Here is an 18,986-nt window from a genome sequence, read left to right as displayed (position 1 = left end):
CTATACAGAGAAATCCTGAGCCAAAATGAGAGATATATATGGTGCACTTGAGATATGATGCTGTCAGATTATGTTGGTCCACAGCTAGTTGCTTAAGCAACAACTGGAGTAAAATGTAGGTCTGAAATGATGTGAAGTGTCTGATACAGTCACCTACCTAACTAGTTATGTTACCTTGAGCAATTCTCTTACATCTTTAAATCATCTGTTTTCCATTTTCTTCATGGATAAGAAGAGTATAATAATACCTGCTCTACTTATTTTCCAGGACTATTGGGAGCACAACTTATCACGACTTGTGGAAAGCCTACATAAGAATGAAGCCAAACCAGAGGAAATAAGAGACAAGATATGACCAAAAAAAACACCAACAACAAAAACATATCTCTGCTTTGATTGTCTGAGAACATAAGTACAGCAGTGCTTGAAGTCCTGGAAATTTCAGGTACATGAGCTAACACATTTTTTAAAAATCCAGTTTAAGTGGGTTTCAGTCATTTGCATATGAAAGTGCCCTGACTAAAACATGTAGGGTAGGGCATAGAATGATTTGGTTAATGTGATGATAATCCCTGAAATTGCAAATGCCTACACTTCTTTTCCTTAACCAAGACATATGGAAGATGGAGGAAAAGAAATGGTTACGAGACAAATGGGGAGGCTCCAAAAAAAGACAGATGGCTTTGAATTCAACTATTAGGTATTTGATTAATTACTTGGGAGGGAGCATGGCCTTTTGGGATGGGGGACCAGGGACTCACCTACTCCCTACATAGTGGTGAGGGAAGCAGCTTATCAGTACTACATCATTTACATCTTGCTAAGCTAACATTTTCATACAATTTCAGAGATTCTCTAGGCTGAAAAGTCTGCTTTATTCAACATTTCCTTTCCCTTTTTGCCACCTCTCCTCTTCTGCCATTACTCAGGTCAGAAAATACCAGCATAAGCCTGTATCCAACATATTGAGCATCCTCTTTTCCACCCACAGTGCCCCTCACAAAGATAATATCAAGGAAAATAGAGGTTAAGAGAGATCATTTCTCATTAGACTCAAAATAATTTCCACTGAGCTCATCCTGATTATACTGTTTTGGACAAGATTTGTAACTCTCTTGGCTTCAATTTCCTCACCAGTAAAATGAGGAAGTTGGACAGATCAGTGGCTTGTAACCATTTGAGGGATTATTATTTGAAAATCCTCACTCACTAGGCTCTTCCTGCCAGGTTGCACTTCCTGAGAGCAGATAGTCTGAGGTGGCCCCAGTCCCGTACAAGAATCAGATTAAAATATGGACTTTCTCCCCCCAAAAGTACACATATGATTGCACACAAAAATTTTATAAATGCTTTCAGAGATTCCACGAATTTCTGAACTCAATGCATGGCTCACCAATAAAAACTCATGTACAGGAAGATGTCTAAGAATTCTTTTACTCCAATACTTTGCCTCTTATGTGATCAGTATGTTTGACCCAAGGCAAATTATGTGGTGGATACCTCCCCACACCCTTCCCATTCCTCTTCAGAACTCCTTTCCTGTTAATTGTCCTGAAACTGCCAGGGTCTCTACTGAGAGCAGATTTACTTGATAAACTTACACTAAGTAAGGAATTTGAGGCTATACATGTTACACTTCGCAACAGAGTTTGCTTTTGCAAAAAGGACACAGAAGAGGAAGAACAAAAAATAAAACCCACTTCTGAGATACTGACTTTTCATACCTGGTGGCAGGTATGTGAGTGGGTTTTAGGGGTTATAACACTTGCACTGAGTGTTATATTGTGTACAATAAGTGACCTTCTAGTCTGTATATGGATAAGGGTGTTTCTTTCTCTGTAGGGCATTGTCCACAGATGTATACCCGAATACAGGCTGTATAAAGTAACCTTGGTGGCTGCAGCTGAATCCCCTATTATCAAAGGTCTAGTACAGTAGATACCCTCCCTAAGTACTTATGCTAATTATAAGGACTTAAAATAAGCAACAACAAAATCACTTCTGCCTTGAATTCTGGTCTGAGTATGTAGATCCTTTGCTCTATTCCCTTGAGTGATATTTTTGATTGGGAAATCCATTGCTCATTTGTACTTACACTGTGACTTTTAGTATAATGTTCTTGAATATTTTTCAAAATAGCAAAATAGGCTCCCGTCAGGCCCTAAACATGTCCTAATACATGATAACCACTATTTATTAGTTTTAACACTGTGTTCTGGACCATTTATCTTTATTTTCTAGATAAAGAATGAAAATTCAATGAACAAATTAAACTTTACTACATTGGCTTTGTAAATGAGTATACTCCTGAACAAACTAGCTCTTTGTATGTGGCCACTGGACTACTTGTCTGGAATAGAAACAACGTTCCACTAATTCCCCCCACACACTTTCTTGCTGGATTTAGTAAATTTCTGTAAAGTGAATTCTGTTTTCTCACCTTCTTCCATGATCCTGTAAGAGACTATACCCCAAGGAAACACAAAACATACAGGTATCAGATATAAATGAAAACTTTGGCAAAGAAAGAAGGAGTTGTGTAGGTGATCTACCCTGGGACTGATTGAAAGTTTGGTATTTAGAGATATATTGCAGTCCATTTAGGACTATGTGGGAGGTCCCTAAATATGAAATCTCCCTTATGCTGTAACCTCATAATCCCAAAACTATGAAAGTTTTTCTTTTGGCCCTGAACATCTCCTGAATCTCCATTTATAAGTTATTTTTTATTGTATGTATATTTATAATAATTAATAGAATTTGGTTAAAATATTATACATTACCAACTGGTACCACTATAGCCTGAGAATCAATAATGATATTCTCTGTATTGAAATCTTAATTTCAAAACTCCAAATCAATCCTCAGCATTTTTTGACTATCAAAGCTGTGCAACTTGGGGAAAATTACTTAACATCTCTGAACCTGTCTTTTTCAATATAAACTGGGGACAAATAGCACCTAAAACATAGGGTTGTTTTGATAAGTAAGTAAGATAATGAATGTAAAAGAGGTAGCACAGTGACTGGAGCATTGCCAAATCTCAGGTCATGAAATACCCTCCCCTTTCACAATGAAAAATGCTCTACTTAAACAAGGAATGAGTATAATTAGTACTTTAACTGGTAATTTCCCAAGGAAAACAGTTTAGGTAATTTATTTTTAATGTATTTTAATCTGTTAATTGCAGCACTCATATTTTATGAATGATGATGTATTAATTCTGTACAATTACATAAAAAGGCATAAGCACTCTGCAGATTATAGAACAAATGCTAGTCATGATTAAATCACAACAAATGAAAATTTAAGCTATAGAAAATTATTGGAAAGGGAGAACTCTTGATATTTAAATTGCAGGTCTGATGGTATGATTATGCTTAGAAAAACTATATTAATGATAATCTATATTATAACATGCAATATTTTATATACAACACATCAAAAAATTTAAGTTAAAACAGTAATTTTAGAATTGTGAGGTAAACATTAGATCATAATGAAACATTTATTAAAAAGAAAATTCTCTCCTCAAATTAATAATAAGAGCTCAAACATTTCCTTTATTTCTACTTTAGTATATTTTATATTTCAGAATTCAAATTTTGAGAAAGGATAAAGAATTATCTTGATCCGTAGATTTGTATCCTTAATTTGAGTGGGCTTGACCTTTTTTTTTTTTTAAGTCAATCTAATGATTTAAAATATCAACCCCTTTTATATATAAAGGCAGAGCCATAGAACTTAGTTTTTTACTCTATTTGATATTTGACCTTTCTTCTGCAATTGAATGACTAAGCCTTGCCACAGATGACATAACTGCAAATAAATCAACCATTTCAGAGATGCCATTAGATGCAGTCCAGATAGAAATGACTTTGCTGGGGACATTGTCATAAAAGTCAAGAAACCCAGGTTTAGGTTTCAGCTTTATCATTAATTGACTGCGAGACATAAGATGGGTTCCTTCTCTTTTACCTTCTTCATCTTTAAAATGAAAGCTTAGACTAAAGCATCACTCATATCCCCTTCAGCTCTGATACACAATTTTTACTTGACCAAAGTGGAGTGAAATTTAACAATGTTCCTATATGAGTATTCCTTTGATTCTAATCAGCCTAAAGTTCCTTGATCTAGATAGGAAAAGTACAGCCCAGGTCAGGAAATTTTGCCACCGGTTGCTTTATTTCAAAATGAAGATTGGCTCTTATGAATTCTATCTGAGCTAGCAGGCTGAATACTCAAAGAGACTGATATGCTTACACCTAAACCTTATTTTGTGGAAGAAGACAGGAGGAAAATGAGGCTACTAAAAGGTGGGCCTGTTTAAAGCATCAAAATTTATGGGTTTTTAGAAATCCAAATAATATCTTTCTATTATTTACTTATTAGAATCCTGCCATTATTAATAGGCCCAGCCTATTCTCTCCTTCTCCTGGGAATACTTGACTGACTTCCATCCTGAAACTCCATTCCTTACCCCAGCCCTCCAGGATCCCTAACTTCTGTTATGAAATCTTGTGACTCTAAATATGGCATTCTTAGACCCTTATCACATATATGTTGCCACATATTTGAGGCAACTGCATATTGTCTTAGCTGGTTAACTAGATCCTAAAAAGCTGTTGGGAGGTGGCACCAATGCCTTTACTATCAGCCCCCTCCCACACTTTTCCCCTCATTGTCTCCTCCTAATCTGTATTTGATGCACTGGTCTTCATTTAGCAGTTATTCAATAAATGTTTGCTGGATGGAGTGTGAGGGAAAAGAGCATCATGATAAACTCTAGAGAAACCAAAAGCAAATAGGAAAAATTTCATTAAATAAACAAACAAAGCATTACCCCCATATTCTGCCAGACCTTGGAGTACAGAATGAAAAGATAAAGCAGAGGTAATCTATTTTGGTCTGTGGTCAACATACCTGACTTAATGTAAATTAAGATTAATTTACTCTTTTCCCCCTTATATTTTCCCCAACATGCTCAGGAATATTTTCACCATAGCTATCCTAGTACAAAGCCACTAAAGATTATTTTTAATTCTAGTTCGGTGAAAAATGCCAGTGGTAGTTTGATAGGGACTGCATTGAATCTGTAGATTGCTTTGGGTAGTAGAGTCATTTTCACAATGTTGATAATTCCAATCCAAGAACATGATAAATATCTCCATCTATTTGTATCATCTTTAATTTCTTTCATCAGTGTCTTATAATTTTCTGCATACAGGTCTTTTGTCTCTTTAGGTAGGTTTATTCCTAGATATTTTATTCTTTTTGTTGCAATGGTAAATGGGAGTGTTTTCTTGATTACACTTTCAGATTTTTCATCATTAGTGTATAGGAATGCCAGAGATTTCTGTGCATTAATTTTGTATCCTGCTACTTTACCAAATTCATTGATTAGCTCTAGTAGTTTTCTGGTAGAGTCTTTAGGTTTTTCTATGTATAGTAATGTGTCATCTGCAAACAGTGACAGCTTTACTTCTTCTTTTCTGATTTGGATTCCTTTTATTTCCTTTTCTTCTCTGATTGCTGTGGCTAAAACTTCCAAAACTATGTTGAATAAGAGTGGTGAGAGTGGGCAACCTTATCTTGTTCCTGATCTTAGTGGAAATGCTTTCAGTTTTTCACCATTGAGGATGATGTTGGCTGTGGGCTTGTCATATATGGCCTTTATTATGTTGAGGAAAGTTCCCTCTATGGCTACTTTCTGCAGGGTTTTATCATAAATAGGTGTTGAATTTTGTCAAAAGCTTTCTCTGTATCTATTGAGATGATCATATAGTTTTTCTCCTTCAATTTGTTAATATGGTGTATCACCTTGATTGATTTGCATATACTGAAGAATCCTTGCATTCCTGGAATATACCCCACTTGATCAGAACTAGAACAAAAAATTTCACAATTTGTATGGAAACACAGAAGACCCTGAATAGCCAAAGCAATCTTGAGAATGAAAAAAAAGGAGCTGGAGGAATGAGGCTCCCTGACTTAAGACTATATTACAAAGCTACAGTAATCAAGACAGTATGGTACTGGCACAAAAACAGAAATATAGACCAATGGAACAGGATAGAAAGCCCAGAGATAAACCTACACACATATGGTGACCTTATCTTTGATAAAGGAGGCAGGAATGTACAGTGGAGAAAGGACAGCCTCTTCTTTAAATGGTGCTGGGAAAACTGGACAGGTACATGTAAAAGTATGAGACTAGAACACTCCCTAACACCATACACAAAAATAAGCTCAAAATGGATTAAAGACCTAAATGTAAGGCCAGACACTATAAAACTCTTAGAGGAAAACATAGGCAGAAAAATCTATGACATAAATCACAGCAAGATCCTTTTTGACCCACCTCCTAGAGAAATGGAAATAAAAACAAAAATAAACAAATGGGACCTAGTGAAACTTCAAATCTTTTGCACAGCAAAGGAAACCATAAACAAGACCAAAAGACAACCCTCAGAATGGGAGAAAATATTTGCAAATGAAGCAAGTGACAAACGATTAATCTCCAAAATTTACAAGCAGCTCATGCAGCTCAATAACAACAACAACAAAAAAAAACAACCCAATCCAAAAATGGTCAGAAGACCTAAATAGACATTTCTCCAAAGAAGATATACAGATTGCCAAGAAACACATGAAAGAATGCTCAACATCGTTAATCATTAGAGAAATGCAAATCAAAACTACAGTGAGATATCATCTCACACCAGTCAGAATGGCCATCATCAAAAAATCTAGAAACAATAAATGCTGGAAAGGGTGTGGAGAAAAGGGAACCCTCTTGCACTGCTGGTGGGAATGTGAATTGGTACAGTCACTATGGAGAACAATATGGAGGTTCCTTACAAAACTGCAAATAGAACTACCATATAACCCAGCAGTCCCACTACTGGGCATATACCCTGAGAAAACCATAATTCAAAAAGAGTCATGTACCAAAATGTTCATTGCAGCTCTATTTACAATAGCCAGGAGATGGAAGCAACCTAAGTGTCCATCATTGGATGAATGGATAAAGAAGATGTGGCACATGTATACAATGGAATACTACTCAGCCATAAAAAGTAACAAAATTGAGTTATTTGTAGTGAGGTGGATGGACCTAGAGTCTGTCATACAGAGTGAAGTAAGTCAGAAGGAGAAAGACAAATACTGTATGCTAACACATATATATGGAATCTAAGAAAAAAAATGTAATGAAGAACCTATGGGTAAGATGGGAATAAAGTCACAGACCTACTAGAGAATGGACTTGAGGCTATGGGGAGGGGGAAGGGTAAGCTGTGACAAAGTGAGAGAGTGGCATGGACATATATACACTACCAAACGTAAAATAGATAGCTAGTGGGAAGCAGCTGCATAGCACAGGGAGATCAGCTCGGTGCTTTGTGACCACCTAGAGGGGTGTGATAAGGAGGGTGGGAGGGAGGGAGATGCAAGGGGGAGGAGATATGGGAACATATGTATATTTATAACTGATTCACTTTGTTATAAAGCAGAAACTAACACACCATTGTAAAGCAATTATACTCCAATAAAGATGTTAAAAATATCCATTCATTTAGTTTTGAAAGACTTTCTCTAAATACCAGTTGAAATGACTGTATTACTTTCAGTTCTTACTGAAGTGTTTATGAAAAAAAAAAGATTACTTTTGGCAGTTCAGTTTTCCCATCTTGGTGTCTCTTCAGTTTTCCTTTGTGACCTGCTCCCACCATCTACTTCTGTCTTTTGAATTCTAATTAACTCATTCACACCAAGGTTTTTAAGTAAGTATATTTGTAAGAGAGCATCAGGATTTGAAAATCAAGACTTCAGGAAGAAGGGAATGCTTACCTCCAAAGGGCTGGTGTTTCAGGCATTTGTGAAGGAAGCATTTTGAAACAGAGAGCCCTACAGGTGCTCTGTATATCATACAGGTATGTCCTGGTGTGAGGCTGGATCTGCACTAACATACTTCTTTCTCCTATGGCCACTGTGAAAAATTCCCTCACTCTGATCTAAAGATACTACTCAAGTCTTGGGAATTGCCTTCAGCTGCCTCTTGTTCATCTTCCAGTGGTGCTGATGGTGGTAGTGGTGGTGGGGTGTTAGGTGCCTAATATAGTGTGGTGCTGTGCTCTGGGACTCTGAAGTTACTTGGAACACCATCTTTAAGAGGCTGTGGCTATGAGTCTGGGCTAAAGGAAACCAGCCGCTTTTCACTCAGTCCTCCCTAAACACTGAGAGGAAATGGGTGCTTTCCTGTACTTCCTGGTCACAAGGACTCTGAGGGGAATGGGGAGTTGGTGGATAGGAAATGGTGAGTTAAGTATCTCCAAACCTCTTAAGGAATATTTATTTCATTATCAGGAGTTTGGAGGTTTAAACATAAAAGAATACCCTAGGCAGATGTCTTCCCCACCTTGACCTCTCCTATTGGGAGTTACCTAAGGGACATCCTTAGATAGGGTGTGTCCATTTTCATACTTGAACACAATAACTGAGAGTCTGTGAGAAAGGATAATAGTGAAGATTGCAGTGATCGACTGTCTACGGATGGGAACAGGGGTCCCTAGTTTCAGCAAAGGGCTTCATAAGCAAATAGGCTGTATACCACAAACTCAAAGCTGAGTTCAACCACAGGATTGGAAGACAATACACTGTGGCCCTATAAATAGAAACGAGAATTTCTGTGTTGTGTGAAGCTTTGCAGGCTGGAGTGGTAGCCCTGCATCATTAATCAGAAAGAGAGAGAGAGAGGAAGAGAGAGAGAGAGTTAGCATTAGCTCAAGCTACCCCTGGAAAACGGAAATGTTCAGTGTTCACAGTGTGGCTTGCATATTTCACTCTGACATCTCACTACCATGTTGTTCAACATGGTAGTGATTAGGTAATGCTAAGAATTTTATTTTATTTTTCTTTTTCCTCTTGCTTTCTTCATTTTTCTTTCAGCTTTCTCTTATTTTGTTTTCTTTTTACTCTTTCCTTCCAACCTCTTTCCCTACTCCCTTCCTTTCTTTCTTCCTTCCCTTCTTTCTTTCTTTCCTTCATTCATTTTTTTCATTCTTTCTTTCTTTCTTCCTTCCTTCCTTTTCTTTCTTTCTTTCTTTCTTTCTTTTTTTCTTTCTTTCTCTCTTTCCTTTTTTTGGGGTGGTAGTGAAGGGGGATTGGATTGGTTGTTCTCGGAACAGGGAGCTGGAATTGATGCACAGATCAGTAGTGTCCTTGCTGGATTGGCTGTCACATGAATTTTTTGGAGATCTCTGGAGAAAACAGAAAGAAATTGAAATGGTAAGCTCTAGTTTTTAAATGCATATTAGCTATTATCTGTGCCTTTCACCCTTGCTGTCTTGAATTGATGTCTTCACACCAGATTCTGGGTAACCTGTCAGATCTGAGGGTGGTATGGATATAATAAATCTGGACCATCCTTGTATGTCATTTCCTTGGTATTTGCACAAACAAAAATAATTATACAGTTGGCTGCCTGAGGTGAGAGGGAGCAGGCAACTTTGAACTTGGAGAAATATAAGTTTGACATGGAGAGGTTTTTCATAATGTGTTTCCCTCAATTGATATTGAATAAAATAGCCTTGTGAACATTCATGATTTAACCAACTCTTTATTAAGCAGAGTTACTTGTATGAATGTGCAGGATGTTTTTATCTACTCTTTGCTATAATTCTTTGTAGATGATACTTTTATCTGTCAAAATATTAAATTAGATTTGTGTTATTTTCAAAATGAGCTATGATTAAAAAATAAAAAGAGCTATAATATCTCAGGACCCTTACCAGCATGAATGTGTGTTCCTATTAGCTTATATAAGTTACATACTTTCACTTTAAAAGTGAATTATAATTAATGTTAGCTATAGAGAGTCTGCTTTCAAAGAAAACACTCCAGAAAGAAAAACAAAACAAAACAAAACATATTTTTAATGAGAGAGAGAGGAAATAAAATAATAGAAACAGTTGCTCATAGATAAGCTGCATCTAACAGAATAAATAATCAGTACATTTAAAGAGTCAACAATGGATAAAATAATTTTGAATTAAATTTACATTTTTAGACACATAACTGACAACTTATTTTGAAAAAATGTAAATGAAATTGTTTTCTGGTTTGCATGTTGTTTTTCTTTTGTGCTCGAAGAGGAAATATTAAGGAAGGTGCCTTCAAACTTTAAATGATGAGGCTATCTATAGCATGAAACTGTTAGAAACTCCATTCAGAGATTATCAGAAAGGAAATGATAGATTTTTATGGTGCAACATGACCCAAGATTAAATCCCAAATGACTTTCCTGCTCCCTTCTCTGCTATCAACAGTGCTGTGCAGGGACTGCATATTATACTTCTGTAATCTTTCCAGGGAAGAAAAAAGTTATAATTTTATTCAACTAGGAAAGCTACATTTGTTAGAGAGCTTTGGGTCATTCAGCAAGGAGTATATCTTTCTGAATGTTTTAGTTGCTGTAAGTCTCAGGTATGGTGGCAAAGGTACCAATCTTATAGATGGGATTCAACTTTTTTTAATTGAAGTATAGTTGATTTACAATGTTGTGCCAAATTCTGCTGTGCAGAAAACTGACTCAGTCATACACATATAAACATTTTTATATTTTTTCCATTATGGTGTATCACAGGATATTAAATATATTTCCCTGTGGTATACATAAAGACCTTGTTTATTAGATGGGATTCAATTTTTTTAGCCCAGGGAAAGATTCCGAGCTAGCAAAGTTTTGGAATACATAAATGCCATACTCCAAGAAGTCTGTGCCAAAGGGGAAATTTTTTTTTAATTATAAAATTTTCTTTGCACTTGTTAACACATGTACTACTCTACCTTGCATGTTTGCAGTAATATTTCTGTGAGACAGGAACCATCTATTGTATCTATTCTGTTGGAGCCAGTGTAATATAGTACAGAATATTGTAAAGGTGAATACATCTAAGAGGGACATTGACTCTTCCAAAAAGCTCACTGAATTTCCACCTAGGGATTTTTAGGAATCAATGGACTCAATTATCCCCCTTTGCACTAAGTAACTGAAATTAAAAGGAGAAATAAGCATGCTTTCTGTCTTCCTCTGATAGACACTTTTGGCACCAGTCAGATGCTTGAAACCAAACAAGGAATTTAACTCCTTCTTCTGACTCCTACTTAATCCCAGAGGAGAGACCATAGACAGTCCTGTTTCCCTTGCCCATTAAAGTGACGTCCCCAAAGCCTTCCTCTTATGCCGTAGGTCCCAAGAATCAGTTACCAGAACCCTAGTCAGAGAATATGAAATTATCAGAGACAGATTCAAATCTTGTCATTCACAGGAGCAGTGTCGAACATATGAGACTCTTTTATGCTTTGGGAAGTGACAGATCGTCAGTTTGCATTTTACAGTTGAACTGAAGCCCAGAGAGTTGAAGTGAATGGGTTAAGTACCTCTGTGAGCCCATAACAGAGAAAAGGCTGGATCCTAGGTCTTGTGACACTTTGTCCAGTGCTCATTTCATTTTACTGCCTAACAAGGCTTGAGGATTAACAGACACATGCATTATTCATTGAGAAATGTTAAAAGATGTCATTTTGAAATCATTCAAGGACTTCTCAATACCGAGGGCAAAATTCAGGTTTCTCCCAAGGGCCCTGATAATGTAACAAACCTTGATTTGCTGGGCTTTACCACTGTTTACTTGTAAGAATAGGAAATGATTATTCCTACTGTGCTGACAGAAAAAAATCCCAAAATGCAAATTGATGTACACTAGGTGCCGTAATATAATACTACCACAGACTTGACCGTGGACTGGATGCTTATGTGCTGTATTGAGATCCAGGGCGTAAGTTTGGCAAAGCTGTAAGAGAGAGTATTAAGAAAGTGTCGAGGTCTAGGAGAGTCCAGATTTGAGAAGGGGATCAAGATTACAAGGTATCTGCCTTGCAGAAACAGGTATATGGGGCTTAGGATAAACTGTGAGGAAGCTAAATATTGTAATAATTGCTGGTATGTGAATTCCAAAGAGGATGCAGTAGTTAGTGGCTTGACTATCACTAATGTTTATCATATAAGAGGGTGATAATCTTAGATTTGAAAATTAAAGTGGACTCTCTTGGTATAGTCATTGGAAGACAATTGTGAGTAGAGAGTGTGCTTCACAGGCATCACTTTCGTTTGCAGCGACAGCTGCATTAGCATCAGCCAGATGCAGATAGAGCTCTTAAGAAATAATCAGAAGTGCACGATCTTAACCAAAATCAAGTCTGTATAGACCCTGGAGATTTGGGTATGGGCCAAGAAGTTCACTAACTATTACCTAGTAAGGAAACCAAAGTTTACACCATTGGCCATGATCAGTATGTGGGTCATATAGAAGCATGACTTACGTCCAGCACATAAGCCAAGGCTGCCTATTCAGGCTCAGTTGTATCTCAGACAGCATAATTGCTATCTCACTAGGTACCTAAAATATATGCAAATGTCTACCCCAAGTCAAAAGCCCCTCAATTTCTTCCTTAATTATTGACAATCTATTTGTTTCTTCCAAGAGCTTTTGCTCAGTGTTACACTATTTATGGCAGACAATGACAAGGTTTTGTCCACATTCTTAGCAGCAGAAGAAAGGTTTTAATATTGTTATAATTAGTTACCTAAGATGCTTTTCAGCTTTACTTGGCAGATCAGATTCAGGTATTTCTCAAAAGCTAATAAGATGCTACCAGATATTTCTTAAAAGCTAATGATTTATTTTTTATATGATAAAATAATTCTTACAAGTTATTTATAGGATAACAGTACTGATGATGATATACTGTCTGGAGTATTAAATCTTTTTTTTAAATGACACAAAGTGACCTATGAATTGAATCTTTAAGACTAAAAATTTATTTTGGGTAGCTACTCTGAAGTGTCTGACCAAATGGTATGCTGGAAAATGAATGACATGTGGAAGATAGACTGATTTATTATTTATCAGATGTGTTCATTTTTAAAATCCCTTCAATTCTAAAACTGAAAAAGGAAATGTTTTCTTGATGTTTATTATTAAGGTCACTTCAATGGATATAATTAAGCCACCCTGAATACAGATGTAAGACAGTGGCTCCAAACTACAGAAACAATTTCTGTTCTAGATTAACTATAAAACGTTGAAGATCTCTTTCCCTCTCTTCTTCCTGGAAAATTGAAGTTGTTGAAATTAATGAACATTTAGCAACTTGACATATATTGTTCATATTAGAGAATCAAGGATATGCACTAGACTTTCTTGTAAAGAGTCTAAAACGAAAGACTGGTGTTACCTTTAAACACAATGATATGACAAAGTTAGATAACTTTTATTAAAAATTCTATCAGAGGTACTCTAAGATATGAAGTTATCTTTATACATTCCTCTCGCAGTGGAAACTTGAATGATTATCCAAATAATTCAGTTAATGTCGATAGAGAAAGAATATAACCTGGGTCCAATAAACAAACTTTTCTTTAGTAGACACAGTGTTGTCCTCTTACTCTTTTTGTCCAATTTACCTGGTTAGCTTAAAATTGTAAGTGTAGAAATAATTTAGAAAATTGTCTTTGTTTTTGTTTGGCTTAGGTGGTAGGGACCTGCAAAGGGGATTTTTAAATCTATATTTTCCTGCCCCTTATTAATTTTTATAACTAAAGATTTTACTCATTTAATATTCTAAAGATATATTTATTTGGCAATTTCTTCCCACATTTCCATAATAATTATAGCATTCTGCTTCTATCTTCTTGGGTCCATCTTTGGCTGGGACCTGATTTTGTTCTTGTTTTGTTGTAGTTGTTGCTTAATCTTTTTTCCCCCCCTTCATTCTAATATTTTTTATCCCTGAAGGTACAACCAGACTTCTCTTTTTTTCTAAGGATGCTAAGCTTAAAGCTAGGTAGTACTAATTTTTAATACTTCATAAAGCTAATTCAGTATAATAAAGGAAATTTCAGTCACTAGACTTAACATTAATCTCTCTGAGAAAGAGTCACTGATGATAGAAATACCTGGTTTTGTTGTCAAAATTAGGCACAGTCCATATCAAGACATCAGGTACAGTAAAATCTTTCCCTCTGAAAGTCTATGACTTCCAAATCTTATCAGGACTAAAAAAAACAATTTCTGTTAATTTCACATCAATGAATATAATAAATTCATCCTGATGATAATATACCTAGCTGAAGCACAATATGAATATGACAGACTGTGAAGTTGTCAGTCTACATAACCAATCCAGGTTAAGTAGGGAAAATAGAGTTTTGGGCCCTAGTTATCCAGAGTTCGGGATAATCCATTAAATTATGGTCTGCCCAGCTTTGCTCTGGCCATTTGCTGAAGGGTCCTTTTGGTCACGGAAAGTAGAATAAACTTTCCCCAATTTTGGACCATGAAATTTGATTAAGCAAAGCACTGTAAAGACATTTAGCAATCTGCAGAGACAAGAGTGCTGTTTCTCAGCATTCACAGAGTATGACCTGGATTATATTTTACATATAATTACTTGTTAAAACCATCTTGATTCAAAGTTACAGTTGTAGTAATTGAACATTGAAAACTGTCATCTGTGTGCCTGTTCACCTTTCTTAGGGGAATAAAATTACTCAGGAAATTTAAAGCTGCCTGACCTCTGGGAATCAGTAAATTTGAAAATCCCTGTGACATTCAATAAGGAAGAGACATTAAGGTTGATTACCGTGTGTTATAAGTTGCTCCCTGACTGGGACTTGGGCCAAACATACAGAGCTAGAATAAAAACCTATGCTAAACCAGTATCTGGAAAATATGGGCGTGATGGTTAATCATGCTAGCTCCTACCCAAATGCAGTGGGATCTCCAGTATGCAGGATGCTTTAATACACTGGATAGAGATGCAGTCTGTTCCCCAGCATTTTCATTTAGTGACACATTTGTGAACTTGAAGGAAATATTTTGGACACTATAAAATGAAAATTGATGGTGAACCACCCTAATAAACTCCCCTCCAAAAACTGTATGATGTTGCTTTGGAGATTTTAAATCTAATCTAGTAATGCATTCATGCATTAACCCCCTTGTCTTATTGGGCCAAATAATATAAAATACTTCTAAGTCGTGATGATCAGTTCATTATCTTTTCCCATAAACTGTTAGCATGTTTATTTAAACAATGGAATTAATTTTCATGTTTAATAGTGTGTTTTCAAAATAAGATTTTAATTTCACATAGCCTTTTTGTGGGTATGGAATTATTTTTAGGTTTGAAAAATTCATTGTGGAATATAAATTAGTTTTGATTTGCTCAGTCTCATTGCTAAGTGTGTTGATTTCATTTTCTTTATGGAAAATTCTGAATCTTTGGCCTTTTTCTATTCTCACAACTCTGGGAAACCAGTCTAGCTTTTATAGGAAAGGAAAAATAATCAGAATTTTCCAATATGATTTATGGGTTTAGATCTACATTTAGTGGTTCCCAAATCCTCCTCAAAGCTCAAGCTGTGAACTTCAAGGCAGGGCCAAAGTCCTCACCATGGACTAAGGGTCAACATCAGATTCAGGTCATCCTTGAGCTGTTTTCTCCCCCTAAGAACTTATGCCCTATTCGAAATCATGTATCTTCCTAGTAATGACTCCAGAAAAAGCTATTAAATATTTAAGAAGCTACCTAGAGTCTAGAATTTACCAGGTTTTTGGAGCTTATCTACTACTAGCTCTAACTTTGGTTTTGGGTTCTCTGCTATAAAAATAATAATGATTATGATTTATTGTGCACTTATGAAGTACTAAGCATTGGGCAATATATCTTATTTCTTGAAAATAACTGTTATTTCACACATTTTATAGATAAAAAAACAATGTGAGGAAATTAAATAAGTTTCCCAAAGTTTTATAACTGTCTTGTTTGAATTTCAAACCCAATTCCGTTGGTTGCCAAAGTTTTTCCTTTATGCTATACTATCCCTATATGATAAAGTCACATCACACTACTTTGACCCTTTCCACTTGAGAATCAAGAGAGTTTATAATAGAAGGAGTCAAGATGTACCAATTTAAAAATAGTTCGTTATTTTATTAGGTTCAGGCTGGGTGAACTAGGAAATAAGGGGGTAAAACACATAACATGAGGAATAAAAATGGATAAAAAATGGGGATCATAGAAAGTATAGATGAAGTACTTTAATTCTCTTTAACCAATCTATATGGTGTGATTACTACTTTTCCAGCATAGTATGGGTAATAATAGGAGTCATATAAGTTAAAGCCCCTGCCATCATGGAGCTTATTTACTTGGGGAAGATAAAGTAGCACATATTAAACCTGACTATACAAAACATATGTGAAGATATGTGACTTCATGACATATTTTTCCTTAAACAGAGAATCACTATCCCCATTCACATTTAAGCTGAAGTGACGCAAAAAGGAAATCATATTAGAGCTTTTACAAAAGATTTGCTTTTCTATCCCTAACCTAACCTATGTCATGCTAAGTTTAGAGTAAAGGTTCTGAATTTCAGATATAAGGCCATATTAGAGACTAGGACAGAATATGTGATTTTAGATGCAAGTTAAAATAAAAACAAGAAAAGGGCACAAACAAAAATTTACAGAGAGACTCTCCTAAATAAGTCTCGGGGAATAAAATAATTTATGTGTATACTTGATTGCCAACCTCCTATTACACTCTTTATTGGGTTTAGGGCATCAGAATTGAAGGGAAAATCATGAGATCCTTCATACAAAAAACTGATGTTACATACCAACCATCAGAAGAGAAAGTAGAGCTATATTTATATTTGTGAGTCATTTTTTTTCCTTAAGACCAAGGCCTTGAAGTTACAGGATGCCTGTCCCAGGTTCACAACACAATCTATGGCTATATTTCAGAAAGAATTAACCAGAATCTGACTCACATACTTAAGTTTAGGAGCTCAGTGTTGTAAACATCTAACCCACCTAGTTACAGAACTCTGGGTAAAAAATTAAAAGCAAAAACCAAAAATACAGTAACAGGGTTTTAAGATAGTTCATCTCCTGATAATGTTGGTTATTACCCCATATGTTCCTGGTCTCTGCAATGCTCCCTACCCCCCGCCCATGTTTATGTTTCCTTATCCAGGAGGAAATAAAGGAAGGAACTTGGGACATCCATCCCTGCTTTAGAACTCTGTTCTAAATCATACTTTCAGCAGGTATCAATTACAGGCTTGAGCTTCAAGTTGTGCTCCTTTGGGACTGACTTGGGGTATAAACTTGAAAAAGACAGCAAGATTTCTCATTTTTCAGTTTCTCTATCTATGAAAAGAGTGTGATTAAGGACACCACTTTCTATAGGGTATGGATCATAATGCTAATGCTTACTGGGTACTTTGCACTCCTTTGGTCAGAATTCCTCTATACAATTTGTAAAATGCCATGTGAAATTGGATTGAAATCACTCTGGGAAAATTAAGTTGCACCTGTCTTTCACATGATAGGTTTCCTTCAGTACATAGGAGCATTGCATTTGGTCAAGCTTGCAGTTCTAAATGCTTATAAGAAGGGTAATAGTTATAAGGCTTGCAGCAGAATAAATGAGAGAGACATGTGAGTTTTATGGATTAGTGAAATCACTGCTTTTATAAATTCCTTATGGAATGGCCTAACACATTAAAAACTATTGTGGGTTTGTACCCTAAATACATGGCAAATTTTACAAGGCTGGGCATCTGAATTGCTCAATTTAACATTTGATTTTACTCATTTCTCTTTTGTTTTGTCTATTGTGTCACTGCTACCAGTCTACAAGTTTTCAAGGAGAGAGGCCATGTCTCCTTTCTTTTTATCTCCAGTGAGATCTAACATGGTGACTTGATTTACTACATGGCATTGCTCATCACTTAATTCCTTTGTCCTTGACTGATAATTTAGCAAATTGTAGCAGCAGAAAAGGAGGTAAAGAGGAAAAAAGAACATTTGTCTCATTTTGGTTAATTTCCAGTCTTTTATGTCAGTAGAAATGGATGTCTGAGTGTCTGTGTTTCTGTATGTGTGGGCGCTGGGGTAGAGAGAGAGAAGAGGAAGAGGTAAGAATAGATGTTGATATTTCTCACATAGTAAAGACCACTGGTTTCCATGTCATTGCAAAAAGAAAAATGAGGGATACTTGTTTCTGGTGATTTTTATGCTGTGGTGATTTAGAAAGTTGAAAGCCTTAATAACATAAACAAATCTTTCATCCAAATAGTTGGACTATATGAAGGGGAGAGAAATATGTGTGTATCCACACATACTACAGAATGTGTAGTTGGAAGGAAATGTGATGTGGATAAAAAAACACAAGGATTTTGAATTAAAACTCAAATTCTAGTCCTGGCTCTGTTATTAACTTGCTATGTAACTCAGGATGAATCCCCTGCTTTCTCTAGCCCTCAGTTACCTTGTTTGTAAAGACTAAAGCATCAGTAGAGATTAGAAGGTTATTAATAGAGACATAATAAAGATTAATAGTCTAATCTTTATTTTAAATACTAAATCAGTCTTCCAGAAATTTAAAAATTATAATAAGGCTCACTGAATCACCATGATGTCATCTTTGGGCTTATTAATGAAAACAGCATGTTGCCCCAAGTGCTCAATAAGTATTTGCTGTCTGAACTTGTTGAATTACTTACTCCATATGTAGGCTGCTGAGCAGGCTTCAGTGTATGATGTGAGGGGTTTAACCTGATTAAAACCTCTCCCTTACTCTCCTCCTATGGTACTGTACCATGCTCTTTTTTGCTTAGGTCTGCAATAGTTCCCATGAATTATTTAAAAATAGGCTGCTGGAAAAATGTCTGCATGCTTTTTGTGAAGGTCCTGGATAATATCTTCTAGTTCTCTGTTCTTAATGCATTAGCTTAAATCTACTTATTTTCTGAGGTTAAAAGTAGAGACACTGGCCCTAAAAATGTTTTGATGAGGAGCAGTCCATGAAAGGAATGTTTGTGCACATCACGAAAGTCTGCCTAAGAT

General features: G+C 35.9%; 1 protein-coding gene across 7 annotated transcripts in view; it reads left to right on the top strand.

Moving 5' to 3' along the window:
* Positions 1 to 317: 317 nt before the first annotated feature.
* The window catches only part of GPR174 (G protein-coupled receptor 174), a 43,522-nt gene continuing 24,853 nt past the window's right edge, over positions 318 to 18,986 (top strand). For 4 of the 7 annotated variants that reach the window (XM_033849694.2, XM_033849691.2, XM_033849692.2 and 1 more), the window contains exon 1: positions 8,903 to 9,288. The gene's annotated coding sequence lies outside the window, so the exon portion shown is untranslated. The other 3 variants (XM_019932198.3, XM_073798845.1, XM_033849695.2) reach the window with 2 other exon arrangements.

The sequence above is a fragment of the Tursiops truncatus genome, chromosome X, assembly GCF_011762595.2.
Source record: "Tursiops truncatus isolate mTurTru1 chromosome X, mTurTru1.mat.Y, whole genome shotgun sequence".
Lineage (NCBI taxonomy): Eukaryota > Metazoa > Chordata > Mammalia > Artiodactyla > Delphinidae > Tursiops > Tursiops truncatus.
Note: the sequence above shows the minus strand (reverse complement) of the source record. Positions and strands in the feature narration are given on the sequence as shown.